The sequence below is a fragment of the Sturnira hondurensis genome, unplaced genomic scaffold (genome assembly GCF_014824575.4).
Source record: "Sturnira hondurensis isolate 20B ecotype Veracruz unplaced genomic scaffold, ASM1482457v3 Scaffold0003090, whole genome shotgun sequence".
Taxonomy (NCBI): domain Eukaryota; kingdom Metazoa; phylum Chordata; class Mammalia; order Chiroptera; family Phyllostomidae; genus Sturnira; species Sturnira hondurensis.
Window position 1 is genome coordinate 8,094,682 of NW_028075721.1, and position 6,721 is coordinate 8,101,402.

At 49.3% G+C, this 6,721-nt stretch overlaps 1 pseudogene; it reads left to right on the top strand.

The window, feature by feature from the left end:
- The first annotated feature begins 4,480 nt into the window (after positions 1-4,480).
- Positions 4,481-5,015, top strand: LOC118983788 (ferritin light chain-like; annotated as a pseudogene).
- Positions 5,016-6,721: the final 1,706 nt, after the last annotated feature.

Below are 6,721 nucleotides of genomic sequence, written 5' to 3' on the forward strand. Positions count from 1 at the left end.
CCCTGCCACATTTTCCTTATATGTCAAGCAGTTAGTCAAGACATAGTGTCCCATCAAGCCCTTAATGCCCTGACCCAGGGCGGCATCTCTCAGGAGGTTAATGAGCGGATGTCAGGATGATGGGGACTGGGTGCATATGCAGCTGTTGGAGCAAGCCATAAAGGTCACTGGGCTCTGTCTGGGTTTGGTGGAGAGAGCCAGTCCCGAGACAGACAGAAAACTGAGCAAATTCCTGTATCGGCACGCCAGCAGAGTGAGTATGTGTGTGGCTCAGGCAGAGTGTTTGAACAGAAAGCTACTGGATGAATTCTTTCCAATTTCTTTATGAGGATCCTGTACCTACAGAATCAAAGTTCGGGGAGGGAAAACATTAATACAATCTGACAACATAAGGAAGGGGGCCCCACATTCAAAACTATGCTCACCAGCTTTGTTAAAAAGGCCTCTTTCAAAACACCCTGCCTGCCTATCAGCTTCTAATACAGAGACAACCTGGGTAGCCTGGGGAAGCGAAGTGGGAAAATTGGGTTTTTGGATTTATGCACCAAGTTGAAATTGCAAAGGGAAACAGATGGAAGGTAGAAAGCTCTACCCTTTCATTCAAGGATTGCTGCTCACCATCTGTCTTGGCCCTGGAAAGCTGGGTCCGGAAGCTTGGAGGGCCTCATCTGTCATGACCGCAAGATGATGCCAAATGTCTTTCTCAAGATCAGACGTGGTCTAGCTCCGTCCCGTCAAGCCTGACAGCCTGTCCCCACATCAGAAGGCCTAACGAGGAGTCATCTCGGACAGGTTTTTCTTTCTCAAGCTTCCTTTGACCTGTCACTCTCTTCCTTTGTTTTTGCATCTGCTTTCTGCCTGGAATCCCGCACGCGTTCTGACTCGTACTCGAGCGCCCATGGTTCTGATACCAAGCTCTCTGTACCAACCAGGAGGCCTCACTTCCTCACGAACGTCCCGACTTCTGGTTACCATGGACAAAGTGAGAATCCCCATTCACACGGGCTGGCCACAACGTCCAGTGTCAAATGCTGAGCGTCTCTGCTGATTGTCTCTGCATGAGCTCCCAAGTGAGGCCCAAATCCCATCTGCGGGGCAACATTTTACACGAATCCTTTGAAATGGAGTAGAAAGGGAAGCAAGAAAAAAAAAAAACCAAGACTGCGACCCTCCCAATCTGAGAAGATGCTAACGCAACCGAGTGCCAGATGTTCTCATCGGCTTTCACTCTGCTTTGCATCGTGTGAAAAGTCACGGCCTCCCCAGTAATTTTTGTTAATTCCCGAGGTCCTTATATGCTCACCGCCACTCCTGGCTGCAATTTCCTGAATTCACGGCGCTCTTGTTCCTGATTTTGATTGTGCCAGATGTTCATTTACTGAGCCCCAAATATCTCTCTTACATCATCAAATATTTATTGAGCCTTTCGTATGTGAATGTAACAAAACCCAATTAGTGTTGTCTAGGATGTTCACTCCAGTGGAAGTGACAGAAAAATTAATGAACAATTAAACACTGTGGTACGTGCTTGAGGGCTGCTGGGGAAAGGTTAGAACGTGTTCTGTAGGCACCTCATTCTGGGGGTAAGCTGGGAGGTCAGAAAAAGCTTCCCAGGGAACCAAGGAGCAGCAGATACGTACAACCTGGCTACTCAAAGTGTGGTCCATGAAAATAAACGTACCCACAGTTACGGTTAGAGATTTCAGGGGCTCTCTCCTGGTAACTGATAGAGTAAGTGGACAGGAAATCAGCAGGAAGGAGAAGGGTCCCGGGTTCCAGCAGCAATGCCCACGAGGCTGCAGGATCTGAGGGGGGCCAAGCCCAATGGCCCAGCTACACAAAGGAGTACGTGGGACTAGGGACCCAGGCTGGCGGGGTCCCGCGTCCTGAGCTTGCTCTGGAAGTGGTGGGGGATCACCTGAGGATGAGCACACCCCGGCTCCTCGAAGACCCCCGGGGAGAATGGAAGACCAAGGGCCAAGTGTCCCCTCAGCACACCCCGAAAGTATAACATGCAACACGATTCTTGGGTTAGGTTAGGAAAACCTAAAACTTTTCCCTACGTCAACAAATGCAAAGCAGAGTGAACGAGTCAAACAGGGGTAGGGGTACATGGCCTTAAGGGGCTTGGCATCTTGTAACGTTTCCACGAAGTTAAAAATAAACATGGGAGGGAGGGTATGGTGAATACGTAGAGCACCACGATTTTTAGGGCATGAAAGCGTGCTGTGTGACATACAATTGATACATTTGTCCAAACCTATAGGATGTAAAACACCAAGAGCGAACCCTGATGTAAACTACGGACTTTGGGTGGCAATGACACCGCCAGTGGAGGCTCACCAATTGTAACCAATGTCGCATTCTGCTCGGGGGTGTGGCTAACCCGGGAGGACGTACAACGGAAGGTGTTTGTACCTTCAGCTCAGTTTTGCTGTGAACCTAAAACCGCTCTAAAATAGTCTTTGAAAATAAAAATTTAAAAATTAAGCCCTGACTGGCGTAGCTCAGTGGATTGAGTGTGGGCCTGCAAACCAGACAATCGTGGTTCGATTCGCAGTCAGGGCACATGCCTGGGTTGCAGGCTGATTCCTTGCAGGCTAACTACCAGCAGGGGACGCACAAAAGGCAACCATACATTGATGTTTCTCTCCCTCTCTCCTTCCCCTCTAAAAATAAATAAATAAATAATTTTAAAAATTACACTAAATATGACATACATTTTACTTCAGAATACATCCATTTTTTTAAAGATTGTATTTATTCACTTTTAGAGAGAGGGGAAGAGAAGGAAAAAGACACAAATGTGTGGTCACCTCTCATACTAGCCCCCACTGGAGACCTGGCCCACAACCCAGGCACATGCCCTGACTGGGAATCAAACTGGCGACCCGACCCTCCCCACAGTTTGAAGCCCGTGCCCAATCCCCTGACCTATACCAGCCAGGGCTACATCCATTTTTTGTTTCGATTTATAAATGTTTTCAATTATTCTTTTCCAAAAGCAGAATGGGGGCTGCCTAGGAGCCAGGTAAAGCGCCCAGCCTGGCAGCATCCCGCATGAAGCNCTCTCTCCTTCCCCTCTAAAAATAAATAAATAAATAAATAATTTTTAAAATTACACTAAATATGACAGACATTTTACTTCAGAATACATCCATTTTTTTAAAGATTGTATTTATTCACTTTTAGAGAGAGGGGAAGAGAAGGAAAAAGACACCAATGTGTGGTCACCTCTCATACCAGCTCCCACTGGGGACCTGGCCCACAACCCAGGCACATGCCCTGACTGGGAATCAAACTGGCGACCCTCCCCTCCCCACAGTTTGAAGCCCGTGCCCAATCCCCTGACCTATACCAGCCAGGGCTACATCCATTTTTTGTTTCGATTTATAAATGTTTTCAATTATTCTTTTCCAAAAGCAGAATGGGGGCTGCTTAGGAGCCAGGTAAAGCGCCCAGCCTGGCAGCATCCCACGTGAAGCGTTTTGCACATTTACCGCAGGCGCGGCCCCAGCCCCACCCACCCGTGCAACACAGGTGTGTGCGTGTGTGTGAGGATCACAAGAGGGTCCCAAGCCCTTGCCACCTGCTGCAGGAGAAGAGGATGGTTCAGAAAACATCTCCTGGTGGGGGCAGTCCTTTCCACAGGTGCACACACACTCCTGCCCTCACTCAGAAATCTTGTTACCTTCTGTCCATGTGTGGCTATTTTAAATACACACACACACACACACACACACACACCATGGCCAAGCTGAGAAAAGTTCATAGAGAACCTGCATCTGTTCCTTACTTCCTTTTTTTAAACACAGAAGTCGCTGGAGATGTAGCACATTAAACAGCAGATTCAGTGCCAGGATATATTAGCTCTTAATGGCAACCAGGTCACAGCAGACAGGGCCAGGCTCTGTGTAACCAGGAAGCTTCAGGAAGCCACAGATGAGTCCCTGAGCCCCACTGAGCCTCCCTGAGCCGGGCACTGTGAGGGAACTTTATTCCCTTTATTTCACTTTCGGTAACTGAGTTGCAAAGCAGGTTAGTCACTCCTCGTTGTCATACACTGCCCAGTGGTAGAAAAGACTCCTTCTGTCTGCTGTCACTTTATTGCACTTTCTATCTACCTTATTGTAGCTTTTCCTACAATACTGGGTGGGAGACAAGAATATCTTCTCGAAAAAGAATTTAAGTGTCGGCGGTGCCCTTGGCAGTCCCGGAGATCCGCCTCTTGTTGCAACAGTGTTTGGACGGAACAGACCCAGGGACGCCCCTTCTTCCAGCCCCCAGCCACCCTCCCACCTCTTTTCCAAAGGCCACCTTCAGAACCGGCTCTGTCATCCTCAGCCTCTGAGACCCGCCAGCACCACTTTTTGACCTTAACTCTCCTCCATGGTTGCCGCACAACCATGAGCTCCCAGAGTCATCAGAATTACTCCGCCGAGGTGGAGATTCCCGTCGACAGCCCCGTCGCCCCGAATCCATGCCCCGAATCCACGGGCCTCCTACACTCTCTCTGGGCTTCTATTTCCACGGTGACACGGTGGCTCTGGAGTGTGTGGGCCACTTCTTCCACAGGTTGGCCAAGAAGTTCAAGGGAACCCAGGGTCTCTTGAAGGTGCAAAACCAGGGCAGTGGCCCCGTTCGCTTTCAGGACAAGCAGAGGCCTCCCCAGAATGAGTGGGGTGACACCCGGGACGCCATGGAAGCCACCGTGGTCCTGGAGAAGAACCTGACGGGGCTCCATTGGACCTGCCGCCCCGGGTTCTGCCCACACAGACCCTCAGCTCTGTGACCCCCTGGAGCTCCACTTCCTGGACCAGCAGGTGAGGCTCAGCAAGAAGATGGGCAACACCCAGCTCCCTCCACAGCTGGCCCGCCCCCAGGCTGGGCTGTCTGTTCAGAAGGCTCCCCCTCAAGCACCACTGGGAGCCTGCGGAGCCCAGAAGCCTTTGAGGGGCCCCTCTGCACCCCCCTGGTGCCTGGCTTCCGCCTGGGCCTCTCCCAGAAACCACTAGGCCCGCTTTTAACCACCCTGGAGCCCTCTCCCATGCCCTGGGCCAAACGGAAACAATAAAGCTTTCTGCAGAAAAAAAAAATTTTTAGTCATTTGGGTTTTTTCCTTTTACAAATAAGATCTAACTGAATTAAACAAAGAATTGTGCCAAATGCTAAATAGAAGTTTTCCTACCACAGACAAGTCATAATTAAATGGAATAAAATGTGGAATTCTAGTCCACAGGAATTCTCACAGGTGTTGCATAAAATGCAGTTTTCTGTCATCACAATAGCACCTAAAACGCCTCCTCCCCGTGTCCACAAACATCTGGACTACAGAAAAGTTTTATGTGAGTTATTTGAACCAAGTTTTTGAGAACATGCCCAGAAGCAAGAGCTCAACAGACTGAGGAAATGCTCCGGAGAATGGCAGTTTCACGATTCCTTTGCTGCGTTTAGAATCAAAGAAAAACCTACGGAAAGTTACAGGAAATCCATTGGTGACAGGTGAAGGAGGCAGAAGACAGCAAAGTGGGGAAATCTCTGGCTATAAAGTGAATCAGGGACGCACACTTCTTTGACATGGGTGGGTACAGGGCAGTTAATAATTAACATTCCCAGCACGTGGAGATGGTAGGCAGGGAACAAGGTCACCATGAGGGGTTCTGTGGTCCCGTGCTCTGGTGGCTGTGACAGGGCTTCTGAGAGGTCTAGAAAAGAAAACTACTCTAGCCTTTCAAAGATGCAGGATCCTAGATGCAGAAGAACACAGCCAGAGCTCACTCACGGTTAAAGACTGACCTTTGCTAGGGAAGCTATGGGCCTGGGACGTGACCTGCCCAGGTAGGAACTTGTGATCGCACCGCCCTGTGGGGTTACTTTGCGGTCCCGGGGCTCCTGGGGCCTGCCATTCGGCCCCTGGGAAGCTTGTGTGGTCTGTGACACATCACTCTTTTTGTTCACAACCGTGAACGTTGTTTTAAGTTATACAAAAGCTGCCCCACTTGATCTCAAAAGTGTTAGTATATAAAATACAATAAACGGCGCATTCTTAGTTTGTGGTGAGATGTTATGCAACTCCAACCTAGAAGTCTTTTGTCTATGCCACTGCTGACCACAGGGCCATTATAATCAGAAATAAAAGAATAAAGTTCTAAGCAGGGAAAGTGATCGTCACCCTCTGCACTGCCTCGGTCACCTTAGTCACCTCTCCTAATGGCGCTAAGTTCGTCACGACATTTTGTGAAGGGTTTTGTTAACCTGGAGAATGAGTTTTGATGCCAGGTTATCATGACGTTCAAGAGGAGTTTTGTTCATCAGAGAACAGGGATCAGGGCGGCCAGGGGCTCCGGGCTGAACGTCCCCCGCCCCCCGCATCCTCTGCTGCTTCGCCAGCCATGGGGAACAAGAGCACCTGTGTGGTCACTGACATATTTTCAACTTCACAGAAACTTTACAAAATGCCAAGCCACTTAGGGTCACATACCCTGACCCCTATTAAACCTTCTCCTTCTGTGCACTTTTTAAAAAATAGGTATAATTTTGATTCCTTCGCACCAGGGGGCTATGGTTGTGTTGGCTGGTGTCATTTTTTTCTTTGACAATCTAAGGGAAAAGAGGTCAGCATCCCTGAACAACTAGGGTGGGACAGTAGGTTTTAAAAATTCTTGTGGCACACCCGTTGAAAATCGCCACCGTAGGGGTTCGCCTGAGGAAGGAGAGGGTG